The 24,561-nt window shown below is 48.1% G+C and overlaps 1 protein-coding gene across 2 annotated transcripts in view; it reads right to left on the reverse strand.

Annotated features, from left to right (window-relative positions):
• Positions 1 to 23,656, reverse strand: part of BAHD1 (bromo adjacent homology domain containing 1) — a 41,246-nt gene extending 17,590 nt beyond the window's left edge. Inside the window, exons 1-2 of one of the 2 annotated variants that reach the window (XM_075501756.1) lie at positions 23,300 to 23,427; positions 11,673 to 11,795 (exon numbers count right to left, since the gene is read on the reverse strand). The gene's annotated coding sequence lies outside the window, so the exon portion shown is untranslated. Of the gene's footprint in view, positions 1 to 11,672; positions 11,796 to 23,299 lie in introns of both variants that reach the window. The other variant, XM_075501757.1, reaches the window with a different exon arrangement.
• Positions 23,657 to 24,561: the final 905 nt, after the last annotated feature.

The raw sequence follows: 24,561 nt of genomic DNA on the forward strand, positions 1-24,561 counted from the left end.
AGCGATATTGGAATAGATTTAATTAAGCCTGTATCTGAGCATTGGAAACAGCAGAAAAGGACAATCGCTTGCCTTTAATGGTGTTTATTAAATAGTCAGATTCCCTTTATTGGGGCACCAAAGAGTCTGTCTTCGTATAAGCCTCAACCTAGAAACGGTTCGATCCTCCCTGCAATCAGGTATTTGCTGGCACACCCCTCAATTGACACAATCGACACTGGTCTGCCACTTTTGAGGCTCTTAATTAAAGCTACTACTGCTTTTGCAGTGATTAGAACAAAGCTACCAAATTACAAGAACTGTTCGTTTGATATGGTTTAATCAAGCTGATAATTAGATTATCTATTTGAAATAAGCCCAATGTGTTTAATTGACTTGCTTATATATGCATTAACTGAAAGAAACTTAGGAATTGAAAACCACTGTGGTTTGCACATTGCTTTTCTAGAAGTCAGACTCTTCCCAACATGTTTTGGGGTAACTGACCCCTTACACCCCGTTACACGCGGGATACCTCCCTTGGCTAGTGCCCAAATGGGAGTGCTCTGTGGGGAGCAAGCATTTATGTACATCCGTGTTTTTCTGATAAGAAAAACAGGTTCTGGAAATTAGGAGGATGCTTACCAAGTCAGATAGACAATTTCCCCCAAAATTGGAATTCTTCTTGCACAAGAGGCCAAACTGACTACACACAACCTCTGGGGTTTGCAAAAAGACTGTAATTTAAAAAATAAATCAGGCAGAGTGGGGTTTGGCAGTGGTAGACCAGGCATCCTGTATAACCATGCCCTGGGGAGGATAACTTTTCCCAGGCTATACGGACCAGTGGTTTCCTTGCAACTCTCGTCCTATTTTCTGTTGTCCTCACTGAGAGACTGAGCCTCTGACAGAAGTGCTCAGAGAGGTGAAAACCCCAAAATAAACAACCGTGGCTTCCCTTAAAAACCAGCATCTGCCACCTCTTTCTCCTCAAGCTTTCCCAAGCAGCAGTCTGACCTTCTGGCCACTCGCCACACATCCTTCACTTGCTGGGGCTTTATAGCCCGTTCGCATTCAAATGAGTTAGAGTATCTACCAAAAACTGAGTACTATAGACATGACTTTGTTCATGCCACATCTGCTCTAAAGTTAGAAAAAGTCTGGTAGAGATTGAAGGAAGGGGATTTTTCCAACAGTGAAGTAGAGGGTCATTAACCCGTCTTCCTTGTTTGACCCCGTAAAGAATGCCAAGACAAACAACAGCTTGATTAAAATATCTTTTCTGGAACCTAAGGGTAGGAATGCTTTAAGTAGCAATACCTGAAATGAAAACTGATTTTTTTTCTTTTTCCTTTTTTCTACATACGTTTCCTAGAACTGAGAGAAATCCACCTCCCACTCCAAAGTCCAAATGCTAGCCTCATCTTCCAGCGCGGAACAGGTAGCAACGTCTTGCCGTGTTGTAACACATTTACAGCTAATACTCTAACCCAGCTTTCATCACTGACAGGCTGTGACCGGGAATGTCAAGAGAAACACTCGAGTTGAACATGCAAAGATGACAATCGAGCTATCTAGTCAAAAACCCATTAAAGCGGGAAGAGCACCAAGATTCAATGCAATCCATTTTAAGAGTCTCAGATGTGTAAGTCCTTTGACACAAGTCCTTAGGCACAACAGTAATCAAGCAATCACAGGCAGCTGGTGTTTTGTTTTATTTTTTTTAATAAAAGGAGGGTATATCTGCATAGATCTCCTTCTTGGTATCTGGTCTCTAAGTTCTCTCCCCCACACTCAGAGGTCAGCTGCTCTAATACTACAAAGCACTTATCTACAGATGAGTAACTAAATATCTGGAAATTTGTGGAAAGACAAAATAAGCTAACTCCACACGTTCTGGCATAATAGCCAAGCAAATCCTTTAAGTGCCAGCAACGAAAACACCAGTACCATCCAGCAACAGTTCCACATGATTGTAAACCCTCTGAAATCCAGCTTTACAGCAAACACAGCACAACACACAGAAATACAATCAAAGTAACTCAAGCAAATGCAGAAATCGGCATTACTCTCTCAAAAGTTTCCACGATGGATTCCTTGGCTACATAAAAAAAACAAAACCACCACCACCAACAACAAAAATCAGCCAAGTTTCTCCCTGACCTACTCTGTTTGGAGACCAAGAGAAGGTCATTCTTCCAGATCACACCCCATTAAAAACCTGAAGTCCAAAGTCAGGTGAATTCTGTCTGTCTTCAACCACATGACTGAATCCCATTTGCTCTGCACTAGCTCAATATTATCAGTGTATCATCGGTAGCAATAAACCAATTTTGAGTGGATCAGTTACAAAGTGTGGTTAAAAAGGTTCAGTTTTTACATAGGGAACTTCCCCATGATATCACCACGATAAAACAACCGCCATGACCTGCAGAGTGGTTTGTAGAAGCTGGAGCAGTTTACCCTCCCAAGTCCTTTTTCTGACATAATGGAGGTGGAACAACCAGGTTTAGCCTCCATAATGAATCTTGTTATTCCAGAGCCATATGCAATGTGCATTTATTACAAACCATCGTGACCAATGAGGGGGGGGAAGATACCATGGTTGCCTCCATATCCCACAGAAGCCAAGTGCAACATTTTAGATTTGTTCCTTGACATCTATTTGGAGAAACTCTCTCACCTCTCCACAAGTCACTCTCAGCCTGGAGAATTTCGTGCATTTTTCTGTTCTCCATGATTCGCCATACACAGGTGCAGAAAGAGCCACCCCAAGCCTTGTGCTAAGGAGGGCTTGCTACAAGACTGCTATAGTGATGCCACTGCCAGTTTTGGAGAGGTATTGTGATAGTCATGAAGAAAAAAACCTACTAAACCAACAATTCATCCACATGGCAAGCATGCATCCAGCAACAGGCACCAAACAGTCTTACAAGATCACTCTATTGAACAAAAGCCATCTTTAGCACGCTGGACTTCCAAGAAGCCTTTCCATGCTTACAAAATCGCTTGTATCGCATGGATTGCAGTGCTAGGGGAATGCTCCTGCTCATTCACTTCTCAGCAAAAAGCACAGAGCAGCTCAGACTACTGACTTACCTGTGATCTAGCGATCCGTTTTCTTCCCCCAGCATAACACAGAAGCTGAGCTTTTGAATGCTGCTCAAAGCTAAACCACCTGACAGTCAAGTGTATCATGCCTCAAAACCAGAGTCATGCCAAGTTTACTTATAGCAAGTACTGTACTTATTTCAGCTGGGAAGGGAGAGTGTCAGGGCTATTCATCCTCTTTCCACCTTTGTATTGCTTTGCAAAGCAAAGAAAAACCAACCGTGCCCAGAAGTCTCCAAGAAATCACAAGATAATCCGAAGAACTGAAAGCGAAGCTACTTAAGCCAGAACCACCCATCTACTGCTTGCAGCTGAGGAACTGGATTAAGTGAGGAGACATTTAGGTATAACTATAGGAAACGAAACAAGTTCCAAGCAGCTTAGTCTAGCCAGCTGCATCCAGAGCCCACCAAGCATTTTAAAGCTAGTTGGAATTGCTGCCTCCTTCCTCAAACTGGACTAGTTCTGAAAAGTTATCTTGACAGCTGTTGAACCCAAACCAGAACAGGATAAAGAAAAATAAAAAAACCCAAACAAACAAAAAAAACAACCCACAAAAAAACAACCAACACTGGTCCAATTTTCTGCTAGGATAAAACCACTACCCAAACAGCAAAATCAGAAGAGAGTTGATGCCTCATTAGTAGGAAAATAAGCAAGTGTGTTAACAGCTGCATTTTCTGTAATCACGCAGCTGCAGCATCTGTCTCTCCCTCTCTATCACTTGATTGCAAGTGAAATTAGAAGAAACTAGTCTGGGACTACCCATTCAAGCACCATTTCCTTTCCAAAGCTTCACTACGGAGATGCACTCATTCCAAGGAGACGATGCCAAAAGCACAGAAATTTAGAGCTTTTAAAACTCCTAATCCATTTGGCACTTCAGTAATACACAAAGAGTTACAACAACACGAATCTTCCTCTCCGTGCGCAGCATCGTTTTGTCGACTTTCAGCCCCTGTCTACTTGAAGAAGTTATATCCATTTAAATTGGCGCAGCTTATGCTATGACAACAGCCGTAACTGTAAGTATCTGGAGGATTGGCTCCTTTCTCCTGCTGCTTTTAGAGTCAAATAATTCTCGGTGCTATAAGGAACGTGTTGCATGAAGGAAGCCTCCCAGGAGCTCTCGGAAATCCGGATAAATCACAGAAGCGTCAGGTATCCCAGGCTGAATTACCTAAATGCTGCATGAGTCCCACGAGCGGAAGCATCGTTTCAATCTCAAACATTTAGAAAAACTGTAATTGTTGCAGGCTGCAATTTGTCTTCCCAGGGTCCGGCCCCGATTTTCCTCCAGAGGCCCATCGAAAGCTCCATCATCCACATGCTCCAGAGAAAACTGTTTATACAGAGCTCATTAGACTGCAGAAAAGGCTTGTTTCTCTCTCTCTTCAACACAACCCTAACCATTTGCCAGCACCTCCTGAAAACCATGTGAATACTATACCGGAGGATGCAGCCCATGCCTCCGTAGCTTCAAAAAGGCTTGCGAAAAGGGCTCTGGGGCAACTCTTGCACAGTCAAGAGAGGATCTCTGGAAGTTGTATGGGACTACGCTCTGCTCCACTCCCTGGTCCGACACCAGTAATTATAACTTGGTTGCGAAACCCTGTGCTCCAGCCACATAGCTGGGAGTGTTGCAGAACATGTGTGGCCGTGATAAATTACAGTGCTCAAACAACTGCAATTATAATCCGATGCTTTAGAAACAAAAGTGCTATACCTGTCTGAAAGCAATGGCAAGCTGAGAACAAAAACACGCTGGGGTGCAGTCCCTACTTGCACGGCTGACCACTTGCATAAACACGAGCTAGACCTGTTAACACCCCAGCAGAGAAGTTCCCCAGCTGATTTCTTGGGAGGGCCTGTCCCAGCCTTGATTATCTGGTTTCAGATCTTGCCTAGTGGCAGTGCTCTGAAGTGCTTTGCAGGGAAGCCAAAATTAAATTTCTCCGGCTGTTCTCACACTCTCCACAGCCCCAGCAAGCAGTGTTCACAAGAAAGAAAACGGGAAAAAAAAGAAAAAAAAAAAAAAAGAAAAGAGTCCCTGCTGCACCACCGAAGTCCGACTTCAGCGCATGAGAGCCCGATAGACAGGAGCCTTCTCAGCATCCGGAGCAGGCGTGGAGCCCTGGGCAGAAGGCGCTCCCTGAATCCCGGGCTCCGATCTCCCTCTCTGCAGGCAGCATTTATGACCAGCACCGCCATACAGTTTGCCAGCCCCGGGGAAAGTGGCCCTTTTAAAGCCTCAAATGCAGAAAGTGGAATTCAGAATTCCCTGGCCAAAGCAACTTGGAAAGCCCAAAGAGGCACACTGCACGGGCAGGGAAGGCGTTTCGCATCTGCTGAATCTCCCCTGCCATCGCTAACGCTACAGCACAGCTACCAGCCGGCAGCGACGTGCCAGCTCACGCTGCAATAGCTGCACTGCGCTGCACAGACATCCCACCGCTACAGGGAGGTTTAGGGTCAGACTTTGACGTCTTTCGGCAAAGGCAGGCACACGCTTTCAGAGAACAGATTGTATTAAGAACTGTTCAACTACCTTCACTTGCTGAATATGTTTTTTCACTTAGGAGTAAACCGCTTAATTCCACTCACATCTAGGTGAGAAAAGCCAGGTCTTTCAATGCCAGTAGGGAAGAATGATGTACAAGTTTGGGGGAGAGTGGGAAGATGTTTCCTCAAAATCGATGACAAGGTGTGTTCTTTGGGGGACTAATGCAACACCTGGAAAAAGCACATTCCTTTTCAGAAAGGCACCAGCTTTCCTTTCCCCATTACCGATGCTAAGAAGCCGTATTACTGTGTTACGTTTTCAGTGAAAGGCTGCCACTTAGGTTGAATATTCAGTAAATGCTATAGTAAAAAATAAATGTGGGAAGTAATGTGACCTCAGCAACTCCAACATCAGTCACCAAAACCAGATCAGCTTTGTAGCCACAGTCTGTTTACATATTTGCATTAAAGTAAAACCAAAGTTTCTGAATGCAAAGCCTTCACTGAACGCCTATTCATAGAGCTGTGACCAACACTTGCAAAAACCACTTCCTATGGCCTATAAGAACTAAAGATTTCCACCCTCAATAGTTGCCACAAGCCTTCTGCTTGTGACCTGAACATAAAGCAGTGTTCTCCCGCGCATCTGCGGAAAGTTTTGATGCTCTTGCTGTCGTTCACAGCCTTGCCAAACAGCCCTGCGAAATTGGTTCAGGTGAGTTTAGAGCTCCAGAGGCAACGGCACAGCCATGGTTTCATACTCGCTCTCTGGAGGAGAGATGCAAAAGCTGTGCTTATCCACTAACAAAGCCAGCCTCGCCTCCCCCAAACTCCACACCTACCACAAGCCCAGGAAAAACTGGAAGCAAATGGAGATCAGGATTTTGTTCTACCCCCTTAGTTTGCTCAGAGATGGACAAATGACCATCTTCCCTCGCTCAGAGGGGACGCGTTTCTGTTGCCTTTCAACAGGTTAAAGAGGGATGCACCAGGATGAGAATGAAACATTGAGCTAATAGATGTCTTAAGGGTGATAGAGTGTACGGCAATTCCTGAACAGAGTTTTAGTCTTGCAGTTGTTACTCATGCTTCCTACAAGAGAACCTCTCAGCTGCAGCAGCAGGAGCCCATGGCCACTCCAAAATTTGGGGCCAGTAGCCACCGGCTCTGGATGTTATTCTCTAAACTCTATCTGTTTGCATACCAAGCAGTTCAGGGGCTCTGGGGAAAAATAATACGCAACCATGTCATTAAAGACACAAGCAAACAAACGTACACACAGAAAGCCAACCCCCTCCCCGAACAGAAACCACTTCTTTGCCAGTGCAAACACCATAATTATTCCTGCAGCGCAAAGCCCACCATCAGCTTCTCACCTCTCAAAACCAATCTGGGGGGAAAAAAAAAAAAAAAAAAAAGAGAACCGTGGATTACCAGAGCCAACCACACTGCTGCAACGAAAGCCCAGGTAAGGCAAAGGAAATCCCTGGCGTTTGCAAGCGCAGGAGATGAGTAAGTGGAGGTAGGGGTGAAAATCAGGCTCAACTTGTCTCAAGGCTGACAACTTTGAACGACAGCACTCACGCTTAAGAGACACTTTGACACTTGGCCTTTGCTATATTACTCCCCAGTGAATCAGTCATTAAGGTTTCCTTTTAATGAAGACAGGCAGGCTACAGAGGTGCACAGACTGGACCACCTGAGAAACAGGGAGGCTGAAGTTTACATGGATTTTGCAATTCTTCTGAAATATCCCAGAGAACATCAGCAGCAACTAGTACTACACATAAAATACTAGATATATTAAACATCACACATTTAGAAAGAATTGCCTATTAGAACTTTAAATAGGTTCCGCATAATGCTGCCTGCCTGACAGCTACTCTAACAATGCCCTGCGAGATGCCTACAAGTAGCTTGAAAAACCAAGTCAAAAATATTTCAGGACAGCTTTGACAGTCATGTTTTTAGATGGAGCGCAAGCTTTGCCAATCGAGTTAATCAAGGTTTAAAAAAAAACACCAAAAAACCCAAGCCCTGCTCATCTGATTTTCCATATATGCAAAATGCAAACTAAATTCCTTCTTGGCAGAAGGCTGAGTCTGGTAAAATATCAATCATATGTCACTTTGCTCAGATAGCTCTGGCACCATTCCTGGTTATACGGACAAAATGGAATAACAAATTATTTCCAAGACTTTATTTTGAAGAACAAGGTGCAAGATTTTTCTATAGTAAATATTAAAGCTCTTCTATATATTATAATCACACTCTTCCACAACTGCTTTAGGAACTTCCTCCAAGCTGCTCAGCTTAAATAATTCAAGATGCGCCGTGATTTCATGTATTACACGTGCATCTGCAAAACTGTGCTGCCTTTGGGAATTTCAAGGGCAGGTGCATCCCTGCCAGCTCCTCTCCATTTCGCAAAGCTGTCGCTGCCATCCTATCTCTGGATCTGGACTTCCCTTCTCCTCTCTCCGGTACGTCTCCCTCCACAAAGGTTTCCATTCATTCTCAACTCTTCCGACTAGAAACTGTCAGCACAGCACCCCTGAGATCCAAAGACAACATGTTACTACTCAACAAGCTCAAAAGTTGCTTTAGGGGAGGAAAAAAAAAAAAACAACAATGCAGGAAATTCAGGGAAGGGCAAGGCATTCTGTCAATATAACATTTAATTAACCATCCTAAAATCCAACCCAAAATGCAACTTCAAGAACTGTTTTTCTTCCTTTAAATAATCTTCATCTTCTTTGCCTCACCTCAGAGCATCCCTCAAAACTGTCTGACAACACAGTGCCCCACCTCAGTGTCTGAATCCTTGGCATTGCAGCTCCAGGTACTGACCCTATCAGTTACCATCTCTGAGAGGAGTGCAGAAGAGAGACTGGATTGTTAAAATTTAACAGACATGCATGTTTATAACCTCGACTTAAATTTACAGAAGCCTTAAACCGAGGCAGGCAAAAGAGGGCTATGTTAAATAACAAGTTCATGTAATACGTTTGAGGATTCCTGTGTTCTGACTCATCCCCAGCTGAAATACATTGACCAGAACTACCTCTTCAGACTAAAACTGTAATCTGAATGTATTTTCAGTTCTAGAATAAGTACTTAAGACAGTATTGTCTTTCATTTGGAAATACCTATTGTTTCTATGCAGTTTTAAAAGTAGTATCACATTACTTCAACCTCAGCTTGCTCTATACAAGGCAAGTTGTCCATAAAGCAGAACACCTTTCTGGGATTTCAACTTTCCTCCACCATAGGTTTTGATTCCTCTTTTATATTCAAAGTACAACAGACATTTCAAAAGAAAATTAACTTTCTATTTCCTTATTCTCACTTTCCTGCCACCACTTGAAATACCAGCATCCTCCACACACTTCCTCAGCCGAGGACGCCGGTGACAGAAGATGACACGCTGAGCAGTTTGCCATTTGAGGGCTTCAATCCCAACCCAGAAATCAAGTCAAAGAAAAACTTTACAAAACTCTTGCATTCCCACTTGCATCCCTGTAACCAAACACTCTCCTTCCCTGTATGTCTTATAAACCACAGCGCCGCACTGAACACTAAGCGGAGCTTAAATCTGAAGCCGACTTTGCTGCATTTTAACTTATGGAATAAAAGTTCAGGTGTGGCTGAAGCTTAAAATATTCTCAACAAATTTGGCAGAACTTCTGCAGGTCTAGAAACTTGGAGTTCCGAGCAAGGAAGAGTAAAGTTATAGGACACCCATTACCATCCTAGTACCTAAAAATTATCAGGTGTCCACATAGGTTTCCCCAAGAAGCTAGCCCACCTGAGAACACCTCTACAAAATATTTTAAAATACACAATTATTTTTTTCCTTCACAAAATGCAGTATCAATCAACACCACACATATAGGTGTATATTCATGCATCTTCTAGCAGCACAGTTATGACCAAGGTGAAACTGCCAAGCCTAACTAAACTTACTTTAAAACCTTTCCTCCCTCTTTTTAATGCAAGAGCACCATATTTACAAATGAGTACTAGGTAAGTGAAAAAGTTCCCCTTCATTTCACAACTCAACTGGTTTAACGTATTAGATCAATCAAAAACAAAATTTAGCACAACTGAATGGTGCTGCAACACCTTCTGATTTCTCAAAAGAGAACAAGTTTCTTAATTCCTAAGGTGGTGTTAACACACTCACCTGTATGACTGAATTCAGACAAGAGAGGGTTTTTTTGTTGTTGTTCTTTTGGTTTTTAAAGGGCAATTTATTAATCAATTCTCCATTAAAGGAATTAGCACACAGGAATACATGCTCTGGTAAGGCAGCAGGTAGAAAGGTGGAAGAGAGTTATAGACTTGGGGAGTCAACGTGGAGTGTGCGGGAAGTCCCAAGGCCCAGTCACACTCGTACAGGAAACGGATGAGATTCTAGTCTGGAACCTGAAGTTATTAATGTCTTCATCAGACCAGCCTGAACCTCCATCAGCCACTAAGTGCTTAAAGTTAATTGCTTGGCAATTACCTTTTCATTACTACACAATTAGCACTTCAAGGTTTTAAGTGCCCAGCACTGGCTCGTTCCAGAATTATTCGGGGTCTGGGTTGGGCTGGGGAAACCCAAGCACCACGCATGGACCCTTCGCTACATCAAGCACCATGGCTGCCATGCCACTCCTGGCCGAGGCAGAGGAATCAGTCCCCTGCACAAACTTAATTTTGATAATTTAAGCCCAGGAAAGCAGAGGGACTCAACGCCTGTGTTGCCAAAGGTCCCAAGCAGAGCTAGAAGAGCATTTCTAGCGACCAGCAACTGGCACTATGTTGTCATCAGAAGTCTGATGAGAGAAAACTCTCAAGCAAGACAGTTGGATGTTGTTGTACATCTCCATACAAGAACTGTTAAGTGGTATTAAAGTAACAGAAACCACAAGCCAAACACAAGCAATTCAGGCACTTCGGACAACTAGAAACCCAATCACTGGAACACCGCTTCCACGAGAGCCCATTAAACTCCCATTAGAAGCTGGCCCAGCTCTTTCATCGTTTACCCATATCGTTAGAGGTATATTTAAATACACACATTTGCTTGTGCCCCAGGTTTGATCAGTCATGGCAACAAATATCACCTTTAAATAGACTGGACAGCATTTGCAGACCAGTGTGGGGAGTGATTTGTTTAATATCCACTCAGTAACTTGCATTTATCTACCTACACATGCGTGACGCTATTTGGCCATTCAGAAAGGGAGCGATTAAACACACTTAGCTTTCAAAGCAATGGGTATGATAAGACATTTTCAATAGGGTGAGCCATTTAAACTACATCACACCAAAGTACGACTTAGATTTTATTGCATCTTGCACAGCTGGAAGGAAAAACAGACTTAAAAGAAATGAGGAACAATTAAGAACAATGAATAAGTTGCACACTCAATCCCAAGAGCTCTGGAGTGAGTTATGTGGGGTTTTGGTTGAAGAAGGTGCCCTGTGTCCCATGGGGACCCTATGAGGTTATGCTCCCTCGGCTGCAGCACAGACACCCGCCTCTGCTACACGACCTTACACAGCAAGCATGCCCTGAGAGCGACACGTGAGCAGACCCTGCTAGTGGCAGTTGTCTACAAGGAGAAATATTTGGGAATCATCTCTTGAACCTGGCTGGTTACTGCCACTTACTATGTCCGGTGCTCTGCTGTAGGAGCAAAGCACTGGGTTTTGCTCCTCAGTTATTCTCAGGCTGCTCCCCCAGACATTCCCAGGAGCCAGCGAGGGATATATGGCCTAAAGAAAACCACCGTAAGGCAGACTCAAACATGGCCTTTCCCCAAACCTAACGATTTGGTGACAAAACACAACAACAAACATAGCAGGTTCCCCAGGGGCAGGCCTGAGACTATTCAATATTTTATTAGCAAGTCACATAGGATTTTATTAGTAAGCCACAGACTCACCTGCAGGTAATACTTGGAGAGACAGCAAGCAAGTCAGAAGACAAGCTATGGGTTCACATATGATCTTGATGGACCAGAGAAGCATTAAAAAAATAAATTTTAAAGAGCCCACCAACAGGGACAAATACACAACTTACACACTGGACAGGCAGGAATCATCAGTCGCACAAACGCAGAACAGGCAGCAGCCAGCAGGGTGGCACTCTGCAGAAAGCAGCTGAGGTTTATTGAGGAGCACAAGCTGGATGAGTCAACGACATCCCACTGTCGTGAAAAAAAAAGACAACACACCACATCATCCTGGGGTAGATGCCCAGGAGCACTGCATGTCAGACACACCATGCGCAGCGTGGAAGGAGTCCAGAAGGGAGCAGGCTCCAGCTGGCCCACGTCTTTCCATGCTGTGCGTAATACTGGACGAGCAAAGGAGCAGCGAAGGACTTGGAGGTGACCAGCAAGGAGAGGGCGTAGGGGCTTACGTCATGCGATTAAAAAAACAAAGGGCGGAGAAAAAAGTTCATAACATGTAAGAAGATGGTGATATGGCATTCGCTAGGGAATGAGAGGAGAAAGGAAGGACTTAAACTGCACTTAGGGAGATTTAGAAGACTCTTCCTACATCTTTCCTTCCTGCTGGGCTAGAAAAAGCATGAGATTGCCTGAAGAAGGTGAGGTTAAAAAAAACCAGTTAGAAGAACACGTCGGCAACATTTTGGTACAATTCATCCCCTGATGAATTGTACCACAGCAGGGCTGTGGTACAGCAGGGGTGACTACGACTGCTCCAAGTTCCTTCTCTATAGCTGCTACCGCCACAGGGATACATAAATGGGGACCATACAGCTAGCAAAGGCGCAGTAAAGCTTGTTTGCAATTTTCACCATTTCTTTTTAAGAGCACACATGTTCAGTATTGCATCTCTCCCCAACTTCCACATCCATCTAGCACTGCAATTTCAGCCTGACAGCACTTCTCATAAGACTGCACCAAAAAAGAGGCTAGTTAACCCAAACAAGTGCTGCAGTAACTATACCACACTGCCGTACTACATGCCACACATTACAAGAGAACCACCAGAAGCGGTTCAGCTCACATGCAGCACAGGCATTTTCTGATGCAGATAAACTCCCGAGCACCAAAAGCCACAATTTGCTTTGAGACTACGATGGTTTCGTTATACGGCTTCCAGCTTGAACGCAAATCTCACCTACAGTTACTTTGACTTCATACCCGGGACATTTCACACGCAAACCTGTGGCTACAAGAGGGGCACATTTAGACATCTGCTCCCTAAGCAGAGGCACCATCTCATCTCAAGGGGAACCCAGCAACATCCAGTCTTTGAAGACTTCCATTTTCACATCAGTGCAGGTCACCATGAAGCCAGTGTGAACTCCAGAGGATAAACCAACAGCAGATCTCTGGCAAAGGAGCATAATTACGACTTCCTCTTGGGAATCACAAAGCTTTTAAACAGTTCAGCCTAGTTTTATGGAAAAGTCATGGGTGCCTCCCACTGGATTTTCAGGAAGGTGCCCCGAAGTCAGGCTGTGGCTTCAAAATGTCTAAGCGTGTTGAGTATTGAGGACAAGAGTCCCACAAATGCTACTCAGGCTGTTCTTCACAAATGAGTGCTCTGATACTTCGAAGAAACCCCCCGTGCTTCCTCTAGCTCCAGCTTCAAGGAGAATATATTCGTAATGGGGAAGAAAAGAGCAAAACTTTTGAGGAACTCCTAGCACTGACAAGTGGAGAAAAAAAATAATCAGTATTACCCCTTGATTGTCAGCTACAGGATTTGAGAACATTGATTGAACACTGAGATGTTCAACACATGGGGCAGATGGATGGGGAAGAGAAAAATGCCCTCATACATCCAAGTCACTGGCACAAGAACACTAGAGTAAAAGATGCAAACAGTCCAGAGCTACAGACTCCAGCAGGCTGGGGTACAAGTAGACAAGATCTGAAGCTAGACCGTCATAAATCTGACTGGAGAGGCGATCAGAGAGGGATGCCTGCAGCTGCAAGAGCTGCCAGCTGAAGCAGAGCCAAAGTGGCAGCGGGAGACGCTCGCAGCTACCGGTCAAACAGGAGAAGAACTGGTAGAAAGTTTCCAGGAGCTGCTGGGAGATACAAGAAAGCTGCAGCAAGCTCAGCTTTCCCATGCTGCGCCCAGACATGGAAGGGTAAACAGCTGATAAGGGGGTATGTGCTGCAAAGCCCCCCCTCCGCAGCCCGGAGAACTGTGCTATCATGTAGTCTCAGCCCCAAGGCTGACTCCCAGCACCCGTGCCCGGATGCCCACCTCCCCAGAGCCAGTTTTGCCGCTGGCAGTCCAAATCTCCGGAGATTTGATCCAAAGAGGATCTGATGCTGGACAACAGCTGCAAAGAGCTTTGAGCTGAGGAGTTTCTGCCTCATATTGCAGTTACAATGCACAAGGATACAATATACCCACGCAGGATATCCCCAGATACCAGAATTTCAGCTTCTGCTTCAGCTATTTGTCACAGTAAAACATTTTAAGCCCAAGCGTACTAGCAGCATTCTTTAAACTAAAATGACAGATAATATCCCGTTTTAGAGCTCCAAAGTGAGAACCTCGCTACTCATTTCAATAACCAAGATAAACATTTTATTTAATGGCTGTATTAACACGCAGAAATACACTTCTCTTCAGAAAGCAAGGCAGACTTACAATTCTGGCTTCTGCAGAATTTAAACTCTCAATTAAAGATTAATTCCTCCAAATGGGGGAAAAAACCTCATTTCTTCTAAATAGAAACCAAGCACAAATTCTGCCTTTGAGTCTCCAGACTGCTCTGCGGCTTCCCACCAGGCTTACAACTTTGCCACGCAGCATGGGAGCACCAGCAGAGCTGAGCGATGCTCCTCAGAGCCCCGCGGACACAGAGCATGCCACAAGTCCTGTCCGTTCTCTGCTGTGGTCAACTCAGCCCGCTGGCAGGGTCTGCAAAAGGTAACGAACACCAACAAACCTACGCGGCCTTATGCTCAGTCTAACCTTATGGGTTTCCTTTCATATCTCAGAAAGGCTAAGTGTGCTTGAGCTGGTAAGTGTCTGGAAATTCTCACGCCCTGGGTAAGAGATGAGCCCTCAGGGCACTGCAGCACCTTTAGTTGGTCTGAGTGATCAGAAGCAAATATCCAAATATTCATCCGCTTTCCTGCTCTTGAGGCAATGCATGTCACTACTACTGCCCTCCAAGACAGCGCAGAAATACACCAGCGTGCAGCACTAAGATGCTTTGTTGCTCTTTTAACATGACCAGGACACTGATCTTTAATTACCTGAACACTTTCAATTTATATTTTTTAGGGAGTCTAGATATACATATAAAGAATCCTTTGGGTAGAACAGAGGGAAAGCATTTACAGCTTGCTTTGCTCATCTGAGGGGCTGGACAGGTTTTTTTATACAGCTGCAGGAGTTTTCCAGCCTGCTAGAAAGGAAAGAAAATTAGGACCGCACTATACAAAACCATAATCTATATGGGAAAGTGTAGAGCTCTAAGAGCTGGAATGAGACCTTAGGGGCTGCACCTGAAGCCACCTTCCCCTTTTTTTTTTATTTTTACATTGGCTATGTTTCATTTACACACAGCACAGACTCCTCCAAGAGGAACCATCTGACATTCAAGTACTCTGAACACTGCTCTATATAGGGTTATTACAGCTAACCAGGTTTTAATCATGTTTAAGTACTGAAAAGTAAAAATGCTGCTGTTGCGCTTGCCTCCCTGCCCCTCCATGGTCCATTTCTCACCATTGCCTCTGATGGTTTCCTTGGAAACATATGCAAGCTGAAATTGGATTGACATTCACTTCAGTGGACAGATGGAGTTTGGAACAGCCTAGTGCCTGAAATTCAAGGCCGAGTCTTGGGATAAGTCATGTTATCACTACAAAAAACATCCCCCCCAAGCTCCCAAAACCCCCAAACTTTGTGGAAAGGTTAAGGATCACCTAATTATTCAGTAATGAACTTTTAGGTGGCATCTCAGGCAAGGTCAGTGATTACCCATTGTGCTTGTATGAAAGCATCAGGCTAAGCACGCGACAACATTTTTGTTTGGAGGGAAGGATTTAATTTTTGTTAAGCGCCGAGAAAACAGAAGAGTTCTTAAGCTCATTAGTGGTTTCAGGCAGGACAACTGATGCAGATCACACATATGCTGAGCACAGAGAAGAGCCTTTTGCAGGAAGCGATGTTCTATCTGCACTGTAATTATGCTACTTCCAACAAAAACTTCGGTGCTAGGCTGCTTATTGCTTAGTAACTTATTGTAAAGTTATTGCTAATGACTGATGCTGACCCACAGCCCCCACGGAGAGCTGCGGCCCCTTCTTCCCCAGCACCAAGGCAGGCAGGTTTATCATCACACCTTTATAGCCCCCGAGGTGTCAGGGGCTGATAATAAATCATCAGTGAAGCTGGTAATTTATTCTGAAGTGGGGATTATTCCCAGGCTGCTCTTCCGCTATATGGCAAGAAATGAAAATGGCCTTTTTTTTTTTGAAGGCTGGCTAAACAGTGCTTTCCCAATCACGCTGTCTGTCCTCTCTAACAGGATTTCAAAGGATTCACCTCTTTGCATCCAGAACGCAAGAAGGACAGTAGAAATCCCAAATAACTACATTCCTAGAGATCTTTCGTGAAATCCAGCATCTAAGATCAGGAGAGACAAGATGACAGGGCTCTCGTGAGGGAAAAGAGGGGCAGACAGAAGTCATTACATATTCTGCCTTGCCAGGCGCTCTCCCCAACACATGCTTGGTTATTGTATGTACTCCTCTAGATAACTTGGGATGTGCGAGAGAGTTGGGGTTACTAAGTGATGGTTTAGGGCACAAATCCCCAAAACGCCTGGTTCACTTCCGCTGCTCGCGCAATTTGCTGAAATCTAAGGAATTCCCAGTTTGGGATTTACCTGTCCAAGTCGTCAGGATTTTCATACCTGTCCTGCCACCAGGCATTTAGCCAGGATTTTAAGAAAATCTCTTCTTCTCTGTCTACACGTACTTATAGCTGCCAAATCCTTTTCCTTTGCTACCTTGCTCACCTTGGGGAGATCTGCTGTGTCTCCTTAATCTGAACCACCTCCAACCTTGCTTTCTTGAACTGATTTTGACTGAGCTAGACAAACAAAGAAACAAAACCAAACACGCCTCTTGCATCTGTTTTTTGGGTTTAAATTAAAAAAAAACAACCACAAAACTCCTGCTGCCCACTAGCTTCCCTCACAAGCCTGCGCTTTCCTCCTCCTTCCAAATCTTCCATGTTTATCAATATATGATTATTGCTGCTTATTCCTCACTGCCTGCGTTCCCGCCGTGTGCCTCTCCGTCCTCCCTCCGCAGAGGGAGATGCCTCAATGCCCCTCTCCACCCCCCCCCCCCCCCCCCCCAAATCCTTTTCATGGTATTCCCAAACCTCAATCAGCAAGAACACACTCAACCTGCCAACTGCCCTAATACTTACAGCAAACAATCATATAACGCCGTCGCTCTTGCAAAGTGTCGAGCCCCCTCCATTTTAGGGTCTAGTTAAAACGCTCTTTAGTTTGAAGAACTTCCCCGGCGAGGATTCGGCGTGAGGGTGCTTCCCGGCTCGGGCAGCATCCGCCTGCTCTGCGAGCAACGTGCTGCTGCAGCTGCTCGGCCGCGCTCCCCGCAGCAGCGCCTTCTCCCTTCCAGCCTGCAAAAGTCAACTCAACCATCTTTTCCTCGCATGCCTCTAACTCCCAATTTCTTTTCTTCACTACCAATTTAAGCCCATTCCAGGTATTCTGCAGGCACTCGAAAACAGAATGAAGACAAGCGGCAGAGGATAATGCTGTGCTGTGTGAAGGCAGGCTAAAGCTTGCTATTTTCAGTGCTTTACACAGGCCACAGCCAGGAACAATAGAAGGCCATGCATGGTGTACGTATGAAGCAGCACAGTTCAGCGATGCCCATGGATCTCGATGCTTCTCTAACACCGAGATTTTATTTAAAGGATGATAATTCAGACACTGAAAAACAAGCTGCCAGCAAAGCGGTTTTATTCAAATCAATGCTAGGAAAATGCCTCCTTTTTATTTCTAAGAGCATCGTAAATAATTTGAAATATTGATATACATGCAGTCGCTAAAAGCCAAGATCTTTTATTAAAAAAAAAAATAATAATCAAGCCTGCTGAGCTGGGCAAGCTGTATAGTTTGAAAGCTGAGCATGAGAAAGCCCTTCAAAAAACTGCTTGAAGAACAATGGGTGCCAGCAAGCACTCCTGTGATGTGGCTTACAAAGGGGGGGGGGGGGGGGGGGGAATATAAAAATCATAATTTTCTTGTTTAGTCACACCTTTGTTCCAGAGAACTGGGACACGAGGAATACAGCACCTGGCAGCTCTGAACCAAAACATCATCTTATTCCTGAACACGACACATTTCACATAAATCCCACGCTCTTCAATGCCAAAACCACTCCAGTTCAGCCACGCAGGAGCCCACCTGCTTCGCGTGCAATTTCCAGAAGCGCTTACATCCACGACACACACGGCAGCACCCAGATCGGCAGCATATTACAGCAGGAAAAAAAAGCCCACCCGGGCTGTGTTATGCTCCTTTTGGCAGGGGAAGGAGACAGCCACAACACGCATCCCAAAGCCTCCCTGCTCCCAGCCGCTTTCCAGCGCCGGCCGTGCCGCCCCAACGCGGCACCCAACGCGCCGACAAGATGAGCTGACACCCTGCCGATGCCACGAGACTCTTTTTCGTCACGGTGCTTGGCCGCACGTGTTACAGTAAACACCTCTCGAAAGCCCGTATTGTGAGCCTCTAAACGCGCTAGGAAATTTAAACGGCAAAGGAAGGAGAATTACAAAATGAATGATTGAAAGCAGCCCTCAGCAAGAATTCAGCCGAGCATCTCTAATGAAGACGCACCTATAATCTAAGTCAGAAATTAAAAAAAAAAAAAAAAGAAGGTGATAAAAGCAGCATTCCTGGCTGTGCCACACGTGAAAAGCGTAGACATAAGGCCCTAACCACACTGCACTCTCGGTGAGCTGACACACATTCCTTCCACATCTTAATAGGTGTTTATTTGCTATACTCCACTGCTAACGGCACAGCTCCGACACCAAGTGCGATTGCTCAGTGCCACCGGACTTACGGCGTGTTACGCTGCGTTCTCCCACATTTCTTAACTGGCCGAGGAAAGACACATTCGGTTCCCCATTGCCGAGAGGCCGTTTAACGCCTGCCTAAGCAGCGAGCAGGCTCGCACCCAAGAGAACCCAGGCAAAAATCAGAAGCGTCCCTTGCCTTATTTTTGACTCGCATGGAGTTAATAACCACACACTCTCTGTGAAAGATTTCATGAAATTCAACGTATAGCAACGATTAGCTGAATAGGGGAAAAATAACTGCTTCTCCAGACAAGTTATCCCCATTTTCAGCTACATTTCGCCAGAACCAGAGAGCAGCACTGCTGTCCCTAGTTGAGGGGCTCCCACTACGATTTAACTCGAAATATTCTTTGGAAATCGTATTACTGTAATATTTATAGTTCAGAGATTTTAAGAAGAGGTTCAGGTTGCTTACTTCACTCAGCTGACCACACTTACTACATCTCACCAGCTCTCCATACTCTCCTGTTTTGTATGGGTTTGCACCCACACTGCAAGCGAAGAAATAATATGTAACATCAGAATTAAATTCCAGTGGCACAAATACTGACAGGGGACAGAGAACAGGTGCAAAATTAACTCATTTTAAATCAAATTTATGTTTATTCTTCTTAATGACATCCTTTGGTTTAACTTTTTAATGATAACATCAGCCCCTCATTTTGGTTTACAGCAAGATAAAAGATTTCCATGGTCCTGTTCTTCTAATGGAAGATTTTATTTTTTTTTTTTACTCTCACGTGAAATATCACTGTGACTCTACTTTATTCTACTTTTTTATAATAAAGCTTCATGCTAGAATATCACGTCTGGACAGTAACTGGATAAGGGACTATTGCGTTGTCCCATACAATCACATTTCTTTCCGTTTTAAGCCATAAAACCATTAGTATTCCATTTAAGTGCATTTCCCCCATTTAAAGAATATTGGTTACCAGTACGGGGGTTGCAAGTGTGAAAGCTTAGAGGGTTAAATCGTAACGGTCTTGTTACAGATAACTCATTCACTCAGAGTAGCAATCTGGTCATGAATTTTAATATTTTTTTGTCATTAAAAACATGCCTTTGGTCCAACTGAAAAGGGAGACTGCTGCGCTGGACAGCTATGAGCATTTCTGAAGAACCCCCTCTGCCCCAAAGCCTTACAGTCTTCATGCTGGAGCAAAGGGGCACAATCCCTCCTGAGCACCGTCCACAAAGCATCCCCCTTTTTTCCCTTAAATGCAGTTTGCGTCCAGAAGCTACGAACACTCCCCAGCCTTCACACTTAGAGCAAATATCTGGAGATAGACACAAATCTGCAGCCACAAATATAACCAGTTTACTTGCAGCTCATCTATAACCTGCCTGTAAACAGGCACACAGAGACATTGCGAGGTGAAGCAGACCAAAACAGACGGTCAGAAAGCCCTCCAGATTCGGAGGGAAGCCCCTGGGACTGTCAAACTTCCCTAACTGTCACATACTCGGCGACCCTGCCCCGTGACAGCCTATGGCACAAAGCGCACAGCTTGTGTTTGAAGCTATTTTTAGTTTTACGACTTCTTTGGGGTGTTTATTTTTCAGTTTTTGTATTTCCCAGTTACCTGAACTGCCGTTTCATGTATTATTAACACTATGATAGTTGTGAGTTAATTAGTTCGGCTGGTTGGGCACGAAGCGGGGGTTGCTGCCATCATGACTTCCATGGGTTGTATCGCCATGGTTAACTGAGTATTAGATAGGGCAAAAGAAACCCTGCACAGCTCCTTTTGGATGCAATATTTGCCCATCTGAGCACGCCTTCCTATTTTTGCAGCACCAGATATAATCATTCATTCATCTTCTCGAGATCTGAACCTAATGTCAAACAGCAAGCATGCCTTTGCCTACGATTTCTAATTATTTTTCAAATGTTTACTTTGGATAGATTTGCTGCTAAGGGCTTATTTTCAGCGCTGCAGTAGTATTAGAAAAGCATTTGCTGAAGGGTGTGTTGCCCCAAAATAATCGCCAAGCGCTAAATCGGTTATCCACAGACTGTACCAGCACACACGTCCCACGGTCTGTACAGCCCCCAAATCACACAGTAGCAATTAACACCATCACAGGAAACAAAGTTAGCTGAGGTATTCTGCCCAGAGAGGTTAAAAAACTAAATAATAAGGCTGTCAGGCTGGAGGCAGAAAGGTGATGCAGATGACTGGCGAGAAGGACAGAGCACCAACGTTAGACTAATTGATATAGTTGGATGTGGAAGCCTCAGCAGCTTCTGAAATAACAACACTTCTGCTATGGGACCAAGGTTCTTTTTCCCCCAAATGCTACGTTTCTAAGTGGAATGATATTGTTCTGTGCAATCATCATCGTCAACCCACAGCAAACAGAGCATCCAGAAAGGATCCCCTCTCAGAAAGTTGAGGGAATTATTTTCACCCACAGGTTTAGCGTTTTCCAGCCGATTTTACACCTATAAGAGACGCTATGCTTCACCGCGATAGCAATTCTGTTCTGCCCGAGAACAGCAGTTGGAAAGCCTATGCTGCTGCTCCATTTAAAATGCTGCACTGAATTCATTAGGAAAACAAACAGAAATCAATGTTTAAATCCAAAATGTCCTGTTAAATCGGACTAACACACAGTTTCCTATCGCAAGCAAATATTTAGACAGTTCCAGCTGAAGCTCGAGAACGATTCAGGTAGCCAGGACATGACAAACGTGAAGGATGGTTGGGGATGAATATGTTAGCAGGATATTTCTGTTAAAGCGATCAGCAGCGTGCTGGTATTTAAATCACATTAAGATTTCAAAAGCATCAGTCTATCATACAGTTCGTGTCACCCTACCTCTCACAACCATAGGGACTGGAAACCGTAAAATAAAAACCCGAGAGCCCAGAACACAGTCCTGCAACCGCAGCACCAAAGATCACACAGAGCCCGCCAGTCTGGAGCGAGCGCTTTCTAATTGTGGCAAACTGATGGACAGATCAATTAACCAGGCTAGCAAAAGCCCAGAAAAGCCTTTCGCTTTGAGGTTCGCCTGCTCCTGACAATGATGACTTCAGATGGCGAGCGAGCACGAGGGGCAGCTGTATTCTTTAAAACAAAACCAAACCAGAACCTCTTTCAGATAAGCACTCATGGAAAGGCGGCGGGGGGGGGGGGGGGGGGGGGAGAAGGTAAACAGAATAGATCCCAAATGCTCGAATTTTTCCAAGGTTTTGTGGCTGCTCTTTTGACAGAGAGGGGGTCTCTGTGACTCCCCGTGCCGGGGCAAGGAGAGACGGCGGGGTGCAGGCATCCCCGCATCGGCGGCTGGCTGTCGAGCAGTAGCCCGGAGAGCACTTGCTAGTCTGCCGAGATCTGCCCAGTCACATGTGCTGGCTCCTGCGCCTTGTAGAAGCAGCTGGAAAAGAGGGAGCCAGCGAAGCTGCCTCCATTAGGAGCTACCGCTACACAAAAGGAGAAGAGGAAACAAGCTCTCAGCCACCGGAGCTACCGACAGGAAAAGAGAGATGGCCAGGGCCACGGGAAACGCACGGCAAGTGCGGCCGAGGGGAGGCCGGGGGGGGTTAAAACACGATGAAAATTAAAACTCCTCCGCCGTCCCCCACAGAGGCTGGACGGCACCTGCGCTCCCGCCGAGACGCCGCTCAGCGCCGGTACCTCACAGCCAAGGACGAGAAAGTCGCCCAACTTGCTCGGTCAATTAACGGCCGGCCAGGCGAGGGGTTTATTTCCACGCTCAGGCGCGGGGCCCCCCCAAAACACCAACCCACCGCCACGTCCGCCCTCTGCAAACTTCTCGATGGGCAGAGCCGGTTTTGCTCTCGGCTGCCGCCCCGAAACACCCGCCCCTGCCCCAGGAGGGGCCGGCACGGAGGGAGCCGGCGGAGAGCGGCTCCGCCGACCCACGCTCTCGGCGGCTTTCCCCGGGAATCGCCTCAAAACCGGCGACGTCGAGACGAACCCTCACCTTCCCGCTCCGCAACCCCCCCCCCCCCCCGAGGGGGGCGATAAGCCCCCCACCGAGCCCGCACCGGGTCCGGCCCCCGCAACTTCCCCGGCCCGGAGGCCTGGGCCCCCCCCCCCTGCCCCGCGCCGCCTGTCAGACGGCGGCCGGCCCCGCCGCCTTTGTCCTGCCGAGCCGCCGGGGCCGGACGGGCTCGCCCCGAGGGAGGACCCGCCGGGCCGGGGGGGTGGCGAGACGGGGGGGGGGGGGGGGGGGGGGGGGCGGTTAGTCTCGGGACTTGGCGAGTTAACGGCCACCGCGCGCGCCCAACCGCCGCCCGCACCTGAGGGCGGCCCGGCCCGGCCCGGCCCACCTGCCGCCGAGGCCGCTTCCCCGCGGGGCGCCGAGCCGCGGCCGCCCGCGATGCCCTCCCAGGGCTCCCGGCGCCGCCCACCCCCGTCGGCGAGGAAAGTTCCCGGTGGCCCCGCGCCCCTCCTCCTCCTCCTCCTCCCCCCCCCCCCCCCGCCCCGGGGCGGCGGCGGCACCTGCTCCCGGCCCGCCGGAGTTACCGGGGGCGGAGGGGACGAGGCGGCGCCGCGGGCTCCTCCGGGCGGTCGGCACGGCCGCGTGGGGACTCACCGGGGCGCGCTCCCGCGCCGCGGGGCTGCCGCAGGCCCCGGCTGAGGAGAGATCCAGCGACGGGAGCCCTCCCGGGGCGCCCGAGTCCCGGGCTCCACGCTGCTGCGTCAGCGCCGCCTCCTCCGCCGCCTCTTCGGCAGCCGCCCGGCTGCGGGATGGGGATGAGGCGCCCCCGCTGCCGCCGCCGCCCGCCCTCGCCGCAGGGCGTTGCGATCCGGCGCGGCCCGGGCGGGCGGCGCGCAGAGGCCGGGAGCGGGCGGGCGGGGGCGGGTGCCGGGGCCGCGGGGAGGAGGAGGAGGAGGAGGCGCCGCCGCTCGCCGCCGCGAACTCCCCGCAAGCCGCGAGCCCCTCCGTCCTCCTTCCTGCTTCCTCGTCCGCAGCCAATCGCCGACCGCCGCTCCGCCGCTCGCTCCGCCGCGCCGGCCAATCGCGCTCGCTCCTGCCCGCCGCCACCGGCCAATCGCCGCGCCCGTCCCCGCCCCTCGCCCCCCCTCCCACCGCCCCGCTCCCCCCCCCCCCCGCCCCCCCCCCCGCCCCCCGGCCCGGCCCCCCCGGGAGCCCCTCACAGCCCCGGCCGCGCCCGGGCCCCCGCCCCTCCCCGCGGCCCGGCGGCACCGGGGCGAGCGCCGTGGTTGCCGGGGGTGCCGCCCCCGCCGCCCCCGGGGGGCACAGCCGAGCTGGGGGCGCCGGGGAAGCCCCGGGCCCCGGCGGCTTCCTCACGGGACGGGGAGCGTGAGGCGCGGCCCCGTGCGCTCCTGCCAGCGCCGCGCCGCCCCGGCCGCGGGGAGCGGCGGCCCCCGGCGGTTTCCCCCAGCGGAGCCCGCGCTCCCCGAGACGCCTTCACACCCCGGAGCCGTTACCAGCCCCTGCCCGCCCGGCCCTCGGCGGCCTGCGCGGCCCGGAGGGCGAGCGCAGCCGGGCCCCAGCGCCCCGTCCCCGCGGGGGATCCCCCCAGGCTCCCCGTCGGTTCCCCCCCTCCTTAAACCGCGTCCTGGCATCCAAACTCTGGAAAAGTTTGAAGTCGCGGCGGGGTTCGGCAGCCCGTGCGTGAGCAGGGGGGCACAGGCGGCGGCAGCCTCCCGGGAGGCTGCCACGAAGGAGAGGAGCGAGGCAGGGCGAGGGCGCGGGGGTTTGGGTGCCCGTCGCTCCCACCCGCCTCGTCCCAGGAGAGCCGGGGACGGGCACCGGTGTCCGTGAAAGGTCAAGGACCCTCCTTGGCTGGTTGCTTTCCCCCCGAGCAGCCCCGTAACCCGGCATCGGTG

The sequence above is a fragment of the Mycteria americana genome, chromosome 5 (genome assembly GCF_035582795.1).
Source record: "Mycteria americana isolate JAX WOST 10 ecotype Jacksonville Zoo and Gardens chromosome 5, USCA_MyAme_1.0, whole genome shotgun sequence".
Taxonomy (NCBI): Eukaryota; Metazoa; Chordata; class Aves; order Ciconiiformes; family Ciconiidae; genus Mycteria; species Mycteria americana.